Source organism: Pristiophorus japonicus, chromosome 9, assembly GCF_044704955.1.
Source record: "Pristiophorus japonicus isolate sPriJap1 chromosome 9, sPriJap1.hap1, whole genome shotgun sequence".
Lineage (NCBI taxonomy): Eukaryota > Metazoa > Chordata > Chondrichthyes > Pristiophoridae > Pristiophorus > Pristiophorus japonicus.
In genome coordinates, this window is record NC_091985.1 from 218,355,445 (window position 1) to 218,372,134 (window position 16,690).

The 16,690-nt window shown below is 47.1% G+C and overlaps 1 pseudogene; it reads right to left on the minus strand.

The window, feature by feature from the left end:
• The window catches only part of LOC139273708 (zinc finger protein 721-like), a 494,469-nt pseudogene that overhangs the window by 12,777 nt on the left and 465,002 nt on the right, over positions 1-16,690 (minus strand).

A 16,690-nucleotide genomic window follows, 5' to 3' on the forward strand; every position in this document is an offset into this window, starting at 1 on the left:
TGGGGTTAGTGTAATAACACAGGCACGGTCTAGTGTAATGGGAACAGGGAACAGATTGTGTCAGCCTTGGCTCAGTGGTAGCACTCTCGCCCCTGGGTCAGAGGATCGTGGGTTCAATTCCCATCCAGAGACCCGAGCCCATAACCTAGGCCGACACTCCCTGAGTGCTGAGGGAGTGCTGCACTAGTGTCGTCTTTCCGATGAGGTATTGAACCAAGGCCCCGTCTGCGTCCACATTTCCCCTGCACCCAAATTAACTAAAAACTGATTATCTTGTCATCTCACATTGCCCTTTGTATGATCTTACTGTGGAAAAAAAATATCTGCTAAGTTTCTACATTACAACAGTGACTTCACTTCACTGGCTATAAATGTGCGGACATTCCATGTTAATGTACAATGTGTGAGGTTGCAGCCCCTCTTCCAATATTTGAAGGGGCTGCTCCTCAAATTCTGGTTGCACTTCAGTCCCACATTCCTGATCTTTGGGCACCCTGTGCGGAGGGGAGTGGGTAGGTCGGAGGGCCTCCTCATAGGACTGCTGCTGGGCATGGCCAAGGTGGCCATCAACCGGTCCAGGCAGCGGGTGGTCGTTCAGCCTCTCTTCCGTGGTTAGATCCGAGCCAGGGTGTCCCTGGAGATGGAGCATGCGGTGTCCACGGGTATGCTTACAGCTTCCATGAGAGGTGGGCACTGGAGTGCATCATCACCCCCGGCAACCAAATTTTAATTTGATTTAAGTTTCCATCCAAAGTTCAATTGGTTTATTTTGTCGGTTTTAGTGCCTACCCCCCTTTAATCAGGGGTCACTTGATTAATGTTTACAACAAAAATAGTTGTAAAGGTGCGGAGGTTATGATAGGTGTTGTACAAATGCAAGTCTTTCTGTTTGTCCAATAACTATAGATGTGTGGTTGGCTTGTATTCTCTGGAATATAGAAGGTGGTTTGACGGAGATTTTTAGCATTTTGAAAGGAATTGATAGGGCAGAAAGAGAGAAACCTTTTCTGTTGGTGGGAAAGTCTAGAACAAGGGGACATAGCCTTAAAATCAGAGCCTGGTCATTCAGGGGAGAAGTTAGGGAACACTTATTCATACCAAGGGTGGTAGAAGCTTCAAGTCGCTGGAGAAATACCACCAACGATGTCTCCGCAAGATCCTACAAATCCACTGGGAGGACAGACGCACCAACATTAGCGTCCTCGACCAGGCCAACATCCCCAGCATTGATGCACTGACCACACTTGATCAGCTCTGCTGGGCAGGCCACATCGTCCGCATGCCAGACACGAGACTCCCAAAGCAAGCGTTCTACCTCTGAACTCCTCCACGGCAAACGAGCCAAAGGTGGGCAAAGGAAACGTTACAAGGACCCCCTCAAAGCCTCCCTGATAAAGTCAACATCCCCACTGACACCTGGGAATCCCTGGCCCAAGACCACCCTAAGTGGAGGAAGTGCATCCAGGAGGGCGCTGAGCACCTTGAGTCTCATCACCGAGAGCATTCAGAAAACAAGCGCAGGCAGCGGAAAGAGCGTGCGGCAAACCAGTCCCACCCACCCTTTCCCTCACCGGCTATCTGTCCCACCTGTGACAGGGACTGTGGTTCTCGTATTGGACTGTTCAGCCACCTAAGGACTCATTTTAAGAGTGGAAGTAAGTCTTCCTCGATTCCGAGGGACTGCCTATGATGATATAGTAGAAGCGTGCAACTCCCTCACAGAAAGCCATAGATACTCAATCAATCATTTTAAATCTGAGAGTGATAGATTTTTGCTAGCCAAGGGATTAAGGGATATGAAGCCAAGGAGGATAGATGGAGTTATGAAACAGATCAGCTATGATCTTATTGATTGACGGAACAGGCTCGATGGGCTGAACAGGCTCTTCCTGTTCCTATACAATAGATGTGTGGTTGGTGTAAAACTAACCAGGAGTGGAAATGGGATCTGGTTGAAGAATAACATGGGGAAGTTATAACAACAGAAGCGAGGTCTGGTGTAAGAATAAAGGGGCTGAAGCGGACTGAAAGCTGAAAGTTGCCGTGAGCCCTGTTCAGGCCCTAAGTAAGGCCCCGGACCCTTTAGCAGATTACAGGTCATTGATCCTGGGGCAGGATTACTGCCCGGGAGTGAAGGTGGAAATTACTCCCTGGGTTTTTAGTGTCACTGCAACAAAGGGAGGTTCTGGTGTTAAAATAGACGGTTCATTGCCTTCTCCAGAAGGGACAGAAACTCTACTGGGAGTAAATACCTGTTTATTTTGCCCACTGTTTTCATACTGAAGCAAGGACGTTATTGCTAAAGCTTTATAATTCACAGGTTAGGCCCAGCTGGAGTATTCTGTCCAATGTTGTAGTCTCTGCCTCTATTTATGAAGCCCAGAAAGATGAAAGAGAGTGAAATAGGGAAAGAGACTTAAAAGGGAAGGTGACACAAGGTGTTGAGAGACAGAATGATACATCACAGAAGGAGGCCATTGGGCCCATCCTGCCTGTACTGGTTCTGTGAAAGGACGATCCAATTACCCCACTGCCCTGATCATTCCCCATAGCACTGTCAGTTATTTTTCAGTCAAGTATATATACAATTCTCTTTTGAAAGTTATTATTGAATCTGCTTCCACCACCCTTTCTGGCAGCGCAATCCAGATCACAACTTGCTGCGTAAAATAAATATCCTCATATAAACTGACAGGGAGCAAACTCCCATCTCCCGGCTTCAGAGAGCAGAGGGAGCTGAGTGATTGATCCACACACAGCGCCAGTCCTGTCCGGGAATGGAGACTCCAAACACAAACAACAAACTCATTTGCAAATGTCACCGCAATGTGTGGCCAGATACAGGCCGCCTTCTCAGATGTTTCCAGCAGATTGTGGCCCCTGGATTTATTTTCTGTCTCTCATCACCTTGTGTTTCCTTCACTTTTAAATCTCTTTATTTCATTCTTTTTCATCTTTCTGGGCTTCATAAATAGATGCAGTTTGGAGCCGGCAGCAGGAAGTTGTGTTGCCTGAGAATGAAATAGCAGGCGTCAGTTTGATGTTATCGCCATGAACAGGCTTCCTGTCTGTGAGGGCAGTCTCACCCTGACAGCACCAGGACCCACACACAGGCCTCACCCTGACAGCACCAGGACCCACACACAGGTCTCACCCTGACAGCACCAAGACTCACACACAGGCCTCACCCTGACAGCACCAGGACCCACACACAGACCTCACCCTGACAGCACCAGGACCCACACACAGGCCTCACCCTGACAGCACCAGGACCCACACACAGGCCTCCCCCTGACAGCACCAGGTCCCACACACAGACCTCACCCTGACAGCACCAAGACTCACACACAGGCCTCACCCTGACAGCACCAGGACCCACACACAGACCTCACCCTGACAGCACCAGGACCCACACACAGGCCTCACCCTGACAGCACCAAGACCCACACACAGGTTTCACCCTGACAGCACCAAGACCCATACACAGGCTTCACCCTGACAGCACCAGGACCCACACACAGACCTCACCCTGACAGCACCAAGACTCACACACAGGCCTCACCCTGACAGCACCAAGACCCACACACAGGCCTCACCCTGACAGCACCAAGACCCACACACAGGCCTTACCCTGACAGCACCAAGACCCACACACAGGCCTCACCCTGACAGCACCAAGACCCACACACATGCTTCACCCTGACAGCACCAGGACCCACACACAGGCCTCACCCTGACAGCACCAAGACCCACACACAGGCTTTACCCTGACAGCACCAAGACCCACACACAGGCTTCATCCTGACAGCACCAGGACCCACACACAGGCCTCACCCTGACAGCACCAAGAACTTAGCATTTCAATATGACTGTTCCCAATTCTCATTTTAAAGAATATTTGAGTTTTCACACGTTCACTAAAGAGGGAGACTGACTGAGGGTTTATCACTGGGAGAAATGAGGGGAAGTAAAACTGTTATTTCTCCCAAAGAGGGAGATCAGAAAATAGAAGGATTTAAGTGAGTTAGAGAGAGAGAGAGGAGAGATGAAGTGAGTTAGATACTGTCTGAGACAGAGAGAGGAGAGAGGTTAGGTGAGTTAGGTTGCAGTTTTGTGACATAGACCATTGCATCTTTTAAGGAACCATTGGAACAATATATTCAAGGCAAGGATGATACAGAGCTATTCGGAGAGAGTGGACCAGTGCAATTAGCTTTAGTTTCTTCCAGCACAGATCCAGCACGGATGATGTGCCTATTGGCCTCTTTCTGTGCAGTGAACTACTAAGGTTCTGTGGTACCATTAGAGGAAGGAAAGGGACTTATTCACACATCCCGATTAACACCATTCTCTCAACCATCGCAAACTCATTTATTTCACTGCCTTGTGAAAAACCTGACTGCCCCTTTTGTTGATTAGTAACATTTCAAATCCATTATTTGTGTGTGGAGCACATTGCTGTGTGTGTGTTTCTCTCCATGTGTGTCATATTTCTCCTTCTTAGGCATGGAAATGCATCATTCGAACATCATTCCAAAAAAATCTCATCCATCAATAAGAAGGAAGGAAAGTGTTGCATTTCTATAGCGCCTTTCACCACCTCAGAGGTTCCAAAGTGCTGTACAGCCAATGAAATTCTTTGAACTGTAGTCACTGTTGTAATGTAGGAAATGCGGCAGCCATATTGGGCACAATATCCAACAATCAGCAATGTGATAAATGAGCAGTAAACATTGGTCCCCGAGAGGATGAGACTGGGGAATTAATAATGGGGAACAAGGAAATGGCAGACATTTTGAACAAATATTTTGTATCGGTCTTCACGTACAAGACACTAGAAGCATCCCAATAGTGGATAATCAAGGGGCTATAGGGAGGGAGGAACTTAATACAATCACTATCACTGAAGAAGTAGTACTCAGTAAAATAATGGGATTAAAAGCGGACAAATCCCCTGGACCTGATGGCTTGCATCCTAGGGTCCTTAAAGAAGTGGCTGCAGAGATAGTGGATGCATTGGTTGTAATTTACTAAAATTCCCTAGATTCTGGGGAGGTCCCAGCGGATTGGAAAACCACAAATATAACACCCCTGTTTAAAAAAGGAGGCAGACAGAAAGCAAGAAACTATAGACTGGTAAGCCTAAAATCTGTCGTTGGGAAAATGCTGGAGTCTGTTATTAAGAAAGCAGCAGCAGGACATTTGGAAAAGCATCATTCAATCAAGCAGAGTCAGCATGGTTTTATGAAAGGGAAATCATGTTTGACAAATTTGCTGGAGTTTTTCAAGGATGTAGCGAGCAGGGTGGATAAGGGAGAACCAGTGGATGTGGTGTATTTGGATTTCCAGAAGGCATTGATAGGTGCCACATAAAAGGTTACTGCACAAAATAAAAGTTCACCAGGTTGGGGGTAATATATTAGCATGGATAGAGGATTGGCTAACTAACAGAAAACAGAGAATCAGGATAAATGGGTCATTTTCCGGTTGGCAAACAGTGACTAGTGGAGTGCCACAGGGATCGGTGCTGGGACCTCAACTATTTACAATCTATATTAATGACTTGGAGGAAGGGACCGAATGTAATGTTACCAAGTTTGCTGATGACACAAAGATGGGTGGGAAAGCAAATTGTGACACAAAAAATCAGCAAAGGGATATAGACAGGCTAAGTGAGTGAGCAAAAATTGACAGATGGAGTATAATGTAGGAAAATGTGAGGTTATCCACTTTGTCAGAAAAAATAGAAAAGCAAATTATAATTTAAATGGAGAAAAATTGCAAGGTGCTTCAGTACAGAGGGACCTGGGGGTCCTTGTGCATGAAACACAAAAAGTTAGTATGCAGGTACAGCAAGTAATCAGGAAGGCAAATGGAATCTTTGCCTTTATTGCAAGAGGGATAGCGTATAAGAGAAGTCCTGCTATAACTGTACAGGGTCATCATCACTCCCATAGGCAATCCCTCAAAATCGAGGAAGACTTGCTTCCACTCTAAAAGCGAGTTCTTAGGTGACTGAACAGTCCAATATGGGAATTACAGTCTCTGTCACAGGTGGGACAGACAGTCGTTGAAGGAAAGGGTGGGTGGGACTGGTTTGCCGCACACTCTTTCCGCTGCCTGTGCTTGCTTTCTGCATGCTCTCAGTGATGAGACTCGAGGTACTCAGCGCCCTCCCGGATGCTCTTCCTCCACCTTGGGTGGTCTTTGGCCAGCGACTCCCAGGTGTCGGTGGGGATGTTGCATTTTATCAAGGAGGCTTTGAGGGTGCCCTTGAAACATTTCCTCTGCCCACCTGGGACTCACTTGCCGTGTAGGAGTTCTGAGTAGAGCGCTTGCTTTGGGAGTCTTGTGTCAGGCATGCGAACAACGTGGCCCACCCAACGGAGCTGGTCGAGTGTGGATAGTGCTTCGATGCTGGGAATGTTGGCCTGATCGAGGACGCTGACGTTGGTGCATCTGTCCTCACAGGGGATTTGCAGGATCTTGCGGAGACATACTTGGTGGTATTTCTCCAGTGATTTGAGGTGTCTACTGTATATGGTCCACGTCGCTGAGCCATACAGGAGGGCGTATATCACTACAGCCCTGTAGACCATGAGCTTGGTGGCAGATTTGAAGGCCTGATCTTTGAACACTCTCTCAGGCGGCCGAAGGCTGCACTGGCGCACTGGAGGCGGTGTTGAACCGCGTCGTTGATGTCTGCCCTTGCTGATAATAGGCTCCCGAGGTATGGAAAGTGGTCCACGTTATCCGCGCCGTGGATCTTGATGGCTGGCGGGCAGTGCTGTGTGGCGGGGTCAGGTTGGTGGAGGACCTTTGTCTTACAGATGTTTAGTGTAAGGCCCATGCTGTCGTATGCCTCAGTGAAGATGTTGACTATGACTTGGCGTTCAGTCTCTGAATGTGCCCAGACGCAAGCATCGTCCGTGTACTATTTTTCGACGACAGAGGTTGGGAAGGTCTGGGATCTGGCCTGGAGACACTGATGGTTGAACAGATTCCCACTGGTTCTGTAGCTTAGTTCCACTCCAACGGGGAGCTTGTTGAGTGTGAGGTGGAGCATGACAACGAGAAAGATTGAGAAGAGGGTTGGCATAATGTCACAGCCCTGCTTGACCCCCAGTCTGGACGTGGATTGGGTCTGTAATTGATCCATTGGTCTTGCATGTCGTCGTGGAGCAGGCGGAGGATGGTGACAAACTTTTGGGGGCAGCCGAAACGGAGGACACTCCATAGTCCCTCGCGGTTGACAGTGTCAAAGGCTTTTGTAAGGTCAAAGAAGGACATGTACAAAGGTTGGTGCTGTTTCCTGCATTTTTCTTGCAGCTGTCGCGCCATAAAGATCATGTCCATTGTACTCCATAATGGATGAAATCCACATTGTGACTCCGGGAGGAGCTCCTCAGCCACAGGAAGAAGATGGTTGAGGAGGACTCTAGCGATAACTTTCCCAGTGGCTGATAAAAGGGAGATTTCTCAGTCGTTGCCGCAGTCGGACTTGTCCCCTTTTTTTAAAGATGGTCACGATTACTGCATCTCCAAGATCTCCCGGCATGCTCTCCTCCTTCCAGATTTGAGAGATGAAGTCATGCATTCATGCCAATAGTGCCTCTCCACCATACTTTAGTGCCGCTTGGGGATTCCATCCGCTCCTGTTGCCTTGTTGTCCTTGAGCTGGTGCATGGCCTTTTCTACCACGTGCAGGGCTGGGATTTTGCTGAGATGGTGGGGGGTAGCATGCTGCGGGATGGAGTCGAGGACACTCGAGTCAAAGACAGTATCGGTTAAGGAGATCTTCGAAAAGGCCCAAAAATGGAGCAGTCGGTAACAGGACATCAATTAGTCTCCTCTTATCTTGGAGACATCAAATATCCACACTGTGTTATTTGAAATATCAAAATACTAAACTCCAGCCCAGTTATAGGGGTTATTAACATCAGCAAAAAAGAACTCCAACTGCCAGAATGAACACGATTCAGTCCGGGATGTGATTAACAGCAGCAATAACAGCAGAATCCAAACCTTGCATCACTTGTGAACTCGCTGGTGTCTCAGCAAGGTGAATGACTGAGCGAATCCCTTCCCACACATAGAGCAGGTGAACGGCCTCTCATCAGTGTGAACTCGCTGGTGCACTAGCAGGTTGAATGAGTTAGAGAATCCCTTCTCACACTTGGAGCAGGTGAACGGCCTCTCCCCAATATGAACTCGCTGGTGTCTCAGCAGGATGGAAGACTGAATGAATCCCTTTCCACACTCAGAGCAGGTGAACGGCCTCTCCCCAGTGTGAACTCGCTGGTGTGTCAGCAGGGTGGATGACCGAGTGAACCCCTTCCCACACATGGAGCAGGTGAACGGCCTCTCCCCAGTGTGAACTCGCTGATGTATCAGCAGTTGGGATGACTGAGTGAATACCTTCCCACACACAGAGCAGGTGAACGGCCTCTCCGTGGTGTGACTGCGCTTGTGTATTTCGAGATTGAAAGATCGGCTGAAGCCTTGTCCACACACAGAACACGCGTACAGTTTTCCCCCACTGTGAACGGTGCTTTCTGCTTCCATATTCAAATGCCAATGATATTCTGGTCCTGAATAATCAAATGACTCCATTAGATCTTGATGTGATGTTTGGTTTGAGCTTCCAGTCTACAAATCCTCCCATTTTAACACACTGTAAAATGAATTACAAACAGGAAAAGGGGAGGGTGAGAGAGAAAAACACAAAGGCAGGTTGTGAAATTGAGCTGAACTAATCTGGTTATTTGTGCGGCTGGCATCAATAAAAAGTGACCATGAAAGCTGCTGTATTGCCATTAATACCCTATTGGTCACTAATGTCCTTCAGGGAAGGGAACCTACCACCCGGTCTGGGTCTACACAAGACTCTGGTCTCCATGGGAGGGGAGAGCGAGGTGGGCGGGGCAACATTGAGGGATTTTATACATCTGCAACTTTACCAGAACTTTGACAGAACCTCCAAAACCTGCAACCTCCAGATGGATGGACCAGGGCAGCAGATGCATGGAAAAACCATCACCACCAAGTTCCCCTCTCTGTCTCACATCACCCTGACATGGATATATATCGTTTTTCCTTCACTGGGTGAAAGTCCTGGAACTCCTTTCCTGACATTCATAGAATCATAGAAATTTACAGCAGGGAAGGAGGCCATTTTGGCCCATCGTGTCCGTGCTGGCCAAACAAGAGCTATCCTGCCTAATCCCACTTTCAACTCTTGGTCCATAGCCCTGTAGGTTACGGCACTTTAAGTGCACATCCAATTATTTTTTAAATGTGGTGAGGTTTCTGCCTCTACCACCCTTTCAGGCAGTGAGTTCCAGACCACCCCCACCCCACCCCAGTAAAGAAATTTGCTCTCGTATCTCCTCTATACCTCCCCCCAATTACTTTAAATCTATGCCCCCTGGTTGTTGACCCCTCTGCCAAGAGAAACAGGTCCTTCCTATTGACTTTATCCAGGCCCCTCCTAATTTTATACACCTCAATCAGGTCTCCCCTCAGCCTCCTTTGTTCCAAAGAAAACAGACCCAGCATCTCCAATCTTTCCTCATAGCTAAATTTCTCCAGTCCAGGCAACATTCTTGTAAATCTCCTCTGCACCTTTCCAGTGCAATTACATCTTTCCTGTAATGTGGTGACCAGAACTGCACATAGTACTTCACCTGCAGCCTAACCAGTGTTTTATACAGTTCAAGCATAACCTCCTTGTTCTTGTATTCCATGCCTCGACTAATAAAGGCAAGTATTCCATATGCCTTTTTAACCACCTTATCTACCTGGCCTGCTCCCTTTAGGGATCTGTGAACATGCACTCCAAGGTCCCTTTGTTCCTTTACACTTTTCAGTGTCGTACCATTTAATGTGTATCCCCTTGCCTTGTTAGACCTCCCCAAATGCGTTACCTCACACGTATCTGGATTGAATTCCATTGGTCCCTGTTCCGCCCACCTGACCAGTACATTGATATCTTCCTGCAATCCTCAGCTTTCTTCTTCATTATCAACCACACAGCCTATTTTTGTGTCATCTGCAAACTTCTTAATCATACCTCCAACATTCAAGTGCAAGTCATTGATATATACCATAAAAAGCAAGGGACCCAGCACTGAGCCCTGCAGAACGCCACTGGATACAGCCGTCCAGTCAAAAAAACACCCATCAACCATAATCCTTTGCTTCTTGCCTCTGAGCCAATTTTGGACGTAACTTGCCACTTCGCCCTGGATTCCATGGGCAATTACTTTCGTGACCAGTCTGCCTGGATCTCATGGGCTATTACTTTCGTGACCAGTCTGCCATGTGGGACCTTATCAAAAGCTTTGCTAAAATGCATATACACTATATTATACGCACTGCCCTCACCTACCCTCCTTGAAAAATTCATTGTGGGAGCACGTTCAGCACATGGACTGCAGCGGTTCGAGGTGGTGGCTCACCATCACCTTCTCAACGGGAAACTGGGAATTGGCAATATATGCTGGCCTTGCTAGCAATGCCCACATCGAATGATTTAAAAAAATCTGTATATATGTAAAATGGACTAAAGGTCTCGACAGAAATACTTGTTCCTAAAACAATACTCTTTTATATTGTGTGGACAGTGTCTGTTTAACAATCTAATCTCCCCCAGAACCCAACACCCCCGACAGTCCCACATGGGGAATTGTTGGTCCCACTGGGCCCAGAAATACTGGGGGTTAAACCCAGCAGCTTCTCCTCCATCCCCACTCCAGCTCAAACAGACCCACACAGGAGGCCCGGGACCAACTTCCACATCCAGCGCCCACCCCGATAGTGGCGGCCCGGAATTGCTGGGCCTGCTGTATAAATGCAAGTTGTTGTTGTCCTTGTGTGGGGGAGGCTCTCGCTGTCCCAGGGTTTCCTGGTATCGGGGCCCTGGCCACACGTCCGCCGGCTCTGACTCGGGGTCTGAGACCCGCACTTGGTGTTGCTGAGGCCGCGTTCGCTCCGCTCAGTCTCCCGGAGCCGCACCAGGCATGCTCCCTGCAGGAAGGCGGTCCCCGGGGACCAGCCCTTCCCGCGCCTGCGTGTTGCCCCCCTGCTGATGGAGATAGGGCGTATTCCAATGTACGGAGCACTCTGGGTAAGAGCATCCGTCATTTTCTGCATTGTGTTTCCCTGGAGTCCCTATTCTGAGTTTCAGACACTCAATGCCAAGTGGACCAGGCGTTTAAAGGTCATTCATTTCCCTCGTCCCATGTTGCTGTTAATTTAAGGTACAGAGATTGGTTTCCCTCACTATGCATCTGTTTGTGATATTTAGAGAAGAAAAGACTTGCATTTATAGAGCACCTTTCATGGCCATTTGGACGTCCCAAATGCTTTACAGCCAAGGAAGTACTTTTTGAAGTGTAGTCACAGTTTAATGTAAGAAACACGGCAATCATTTTATGCACAGCAAGATCCCATTAACAGCAATGTGATGATGGCCAGATAATGTTTATTTAGTGATTTGATTGATGGATGAATAAGAACATAAAAACATAACAAATAGGAGCAGGCTAATCAAAGTTTTGGCCAGGACACAGGGATATACTTGCTTTGGACGCAGTTCAGAGAAGGTTCACTAGGTTGATTCCAGAGATGTGGGGGTTGATTTATGAGGAAAGGTTGAGTAGGTTGAGTCTCTACTCACTGGAATTGAGAAGAATGAGAGGTGATCTTATCGAAACATATAAGATTATGAGGGGGCTTGACAAGGTGGGTGCAGAGAGGATGTTTCCACTGATAGGGGAGACTAGAACTAGAGGGCATGATCTTAGAATAAGGGGTCGCCCATTTAAAACTGAGATGAGGAGAAATTTCTTCTCTCAGAGGGTTGTGGATCTGTGGAATTCGCTGCCTCAGAGAGCTGTGGAAGCTGGAACATTGAATAAATTTAAGACAGAAATAGACAATTTCTTAAATGTTAAGGGAATAAGGGGTTATGGAGAGCGGGCAGGGAAGTGGAGCTGAGTCCATGATCGGATCAGACATGATCTTGTTGAATGGTGGGGCAGGCCCGAGGGGCCATACGGCCTACTCCTGCTCTTATTTCTTATGTTCTGATAACTCACCTGCTCTTCTTCAAAGTAGATCTTTTACATCCACCTGAGCAAGCACATGGGACCTCAGTTTAACGTCTTATCGGCACCTCCGACAGTGCAGCGCTCCCTCAGTATTGCACAAGAGTATCAGCCTAGATTTTTGTGCTGACATCTCTGGAGTGGGACTTAAACCAACAACCCTTCTGACTCCGGCGAGGGTGCTACCAACTGAGCCACAGACTGACACATGGACAATGTCACACCTTTCTGCACCTTTAGTAGTTAAAGTAACATCCTTCCTATTAATAGTGAGTCACATTTTCTGGGGAGACTGCTTTCTATTTTGGTGGCTTCAGCCTTTAAAATTCTCATCCTCCAGCCTTGCAACCCTCTGGGACCCTGCGCTCCTCTAACTCCGGCCTCTTGTGCAACTCCCACTTCCCTCGCTCCACCATTTCCGGCTGTATCTTCAATTGCCGAGGCCCTTAGATCTTTGACCAAGCTTTTGGTCACCTGTCCTTCTTTGGCTCGATGTCAGTATTTGACTGATTACACTCTTGTGTACATCATAACTCTTCCCTCTAACACCATGGATCGGAGCTTGTTGCTTTCGTCTGGATTGCCGGTAAGACCTGGATGTCTCCCAGAATATCCCGGTGACCAGGACTACATGCAGCATACCAAGTGCAATGTGACCAGGCAGCTTCGGCATTACCTCTGGGTATTGGAACTGAACTGATTTGACAATATGATCCAACATGCTACTTCCTTTGTTTATTGATGAGCCACACCTTTTAGGATTGATGAGTGGTGACTCAACTAACACCCTTCCCACTTGTCGAGTTCTTTCACACACATTTCTATTTTTCCCTGATGAGCTTTTTTCTATAGAGTTTCATCTGCCATTTCACTCTTTGAAAACTTCCTTTGTAAGATCCTAGTTGCCTCATCTGAATTCACATTCTTTCCTAGCTTGGTGTCGTCTCCAAATGTAACTTTTATATTATGATTATGAGTCCAGGTCACTGTTGTCGACCAAGACCGGGAGGGATTTCCAGCATGGACCCCTGGGGTAACCCACTCAGTATTCTCCCTTTGCAACCTAGCTTCACATCGACAGTAATTAATCAAGATGATGTTTCACCGTGTAAACTACTGACCTTAGTTTGTAAAGAAGTCTCTCAAGCAATACTTTATCAAAGGCCTTTGGATGTCCAGGTACAATGCTCCATTTAATTTGGGATATGCCCCATTTAACTTGGATTATCTAAAAAGAAGGTTTAAGAAGTTGTTTATACAAGATCTGTCTATTAAATCTGATTCTCTCTCCACAGATGCTGCCTGACCTGCTGAGTATTTCCTGTTTTTATTTATAATAGAGAAGGTTGGCGGGAGCAGGGTTGGGAGATTAATAAACTGCGGGTAGGCCGCGCCGCAGTTTATAAAGCCGGAGAACGGCCTAAGGGCTCAAATGTGATCCAGCGGCCCGATCTGTGTTCTGCCAGACGGCGGCTGTGAGGCCTTTTCTCGGTGAAAGGCCCGGGTTACACGCCGGCATCTTGGTGGAGAAAAGATAGAATGATTCCCTGTGCAGCACGGTGCATGCGTGGCCATCTTGGTGCAGGAGCAGTAGAGTGGGCGGGGCTTCAGGGTCCCAGTGACCAGGAGAGAAAATCATTGACTGATCGATTTTATTCTCACTCTGCACACAGCGGGTGTAAAACTGAACCCAACCAGAGCAGAGGGAGAGAGAAAGCTGGGAGTGGAGGAAAGAAATGTTGGAGATGTGCGATGGGTCTGGATTTCAGCACAGGGAGGAGGGAGAGTGTGGGAGACAGGGATTTACAGCTTGAGGGGAACAAGAGAGGAAAGAATGTTCCATAGCAACTAGAATTGTCTGTTCTGAATTTCTGTCCTGTACTTAAAGTGCTGATTTTTGTAGAATCCTTTTACAGGGTGTTAGGAGAGGATTTGGGATTACAGAGACGTGGCTCCAGGATGATCAGGGCTGGGAACTCAACATCCAGGGGTATTCAACATTCAGGAAGGATAGAATAAAAGGAAAAGGAGATGGGGTAGCATTGCTGGTTAAAGAAGAGATTAATGCAGTAGTTACTATGGACATTAGCTTGGATGATGTGGAATCTATATGGGTAGAACTGCAGAACACCAAAGGGAAAAAAACGTTAGTGGGAGTTGTGTACAGACCTCCAAACAGTAGTAGTAATGTTGGGGAGGGCATCAACCAGGAAATTAGGGGTGCATACAATAAGGGTGCAGCAGTTATAATGGGTGACTTTAATATGCACATAGATTGGGCTAACCAAACTGGAAGCAAGACGGTGGAGGAGGATTTCCTGGAGTGCATAAGGGATGGTTTTCTAGACCAATATGTCGAGGAACCAACTAGAGGGGAGGCCATCTTAGACTGGGTGTTGTGTAATGAGAGAGGATTAATTAGCAATACCATTGTGCGACGCCCCTTGGGGAAGAGTGACCATAATATGGTGGAATTCTGCATTAGGATGGAGAATGAAATAGTTAATTCAGAGACCATGGTCCAGAACTTAAAAAAGGGTAACTTTGAAGGTATGAGGCGTGAATTAGCTAGGATTGATTGGCGAATGATACTTAAGGGGTTGACTGTGGATGGGCAATGGCAGACATTTAGAGACCGCATGGATGAACTACAACAATTATACATTCCTGTCTGTCGTAAAAATAAATAAGGGAAGGTGGATCAACCGTGGCTATCAAGGGAAATCAGGGATAGTATTAAAGCCAAGGAAGTGGCATACAAATTGGCCAGAAATAGCAGTGAACCCGGAGACTGGGAGAAATTTAGAACTCAGCAGAGGAGGACAAAGGATTGGATTAGGGCAGGGAAAATGGAGTACGAGAAGAAGCTTGCAGGGAACATTAAGACGGATTGCAAAAGTTTCTATAGATATGTAAAGAGAAAAAGGTTAGTAAAGACAAATGTAGGTCCCCTGCAGTCAGAATCAGGGGAAGTCATAACGGGGAACAAAGAAATGGCGGACCAATTGAACAAGTACTTTGGTTCGGTATTCACTAATGAGGACACTAACAACCTTCCGGATATAAGAGGAGTCAGAGGGTCTAGTAAGGAGGAACTGAGGGAAATCCTTATTAATCGGGAAATTGTGTTGGGGAAATTAATGGGATTGAAGGCCGATAAATCCCCAGGGCCTGATGGACTGCATCCCAGAGTACTTAAAGAGGTGGCCTTGGAAATAGCGGATGCATTGACAGTCATTTTCCAACATTCCATTGACTCTGGATAAGTTCCTATCGAGTGGAGGGTAGCCAATGTAACCCCACTTTTTAAAAAAGGAGGGAGAGAGAAAACAGGGAATTATAGACCGGGTAAGCCTGACATCGGTAGTGGGTAAGATGATGGAATCAATTATTAAGGATGTCATAGCAGTGCATTTGGAAAGAGGTGACATGATAGGTCCAAGTCAACATGGATTTGTGAAAGGGAAATCATGCTTGACAAATCTTCTGGAATTTTTTGAGGATGTTTCCAGTAGAGTGGACAAGGGAGAACCAGTTGATGTGGTATATTTGGACTTTCAGAAGGCTTTTGACAAGGTCCCACACAAAAGATTAATGTGCAAAGTTAAAGCACAAGGGATTGGGGGTAGTGTGCTGACATGGATTGAGAACTGGTTGTCAGACAGGAAGCAAAGAGTAGGAGTAAATGGGTACTTTTCAGAATGGCAGGCAGTGACTAGTGGGGTAGCGCAAGGTTCTGTGCTGGGGCCCCAGCTGTTTACATTGTACATTAATGATTTAGACGAGGGGATTAAATGTAGTATCTCCAAATTTGCGGATGACACTAAGTTGGGTGGCAGTGTGAGCTGCGAGGAGGATGCAATGAGGCTGCAGAGCGACTTGGATGGGTTAGGTGAGTGGGCAAATGCATGGCAGATGAAGTATAATGTGGATAAATGTGAGGTTATCCACTTTGGTGGTAAAAACAGAGAGACAGACCATTATCTGAATGGTGACAGATTAGGAAAAGGGGAGGTGCAACGAGACCTGGGTGTCATGGTACATCAGTCATTGAAGGTTGGCATGCAGGTACAGCAGGCGGTTAAGAAAGCAAATGGCATGTTGGTCTTCATAGCGAGGGGATTTGAGTACAGGGGCAGGGAGGTGTTGCTACAGTTGGACAGGGCATTGGTGAGGCCATACCTGGAGTATTGTGTACAGTTTTGGTCTCCTAACCTGAGGAAGGACATTCTTGCTATTGAGGGAGTGCAGCGAAGGTTCACCAGACTGATTCCCGGGATGGCGGGACTGACATATCAAGAAAGATTGGATCAACTGGGCTTATATTCACTGGAGTTCAGAAGAATGAGAGGGGACCTCATAGAAACGTTTAAAATTCTGATGGGTTTAGACAGGTTAGATGCAGGAAGAATGTTCCCAATGTTAGGGAAGTCTAGAACCAGGGGTCACAGTCTAAGGATAAGGGGTAAGCCATTTAGGACCGAGATGAGGAGGAACTTCTTCACCCAGAGAGTGGTGAACCTGTGGAATTCTCTACCACAGAAAGTTGTTGAGGCCAATTCACTAAATATATTCAAAAA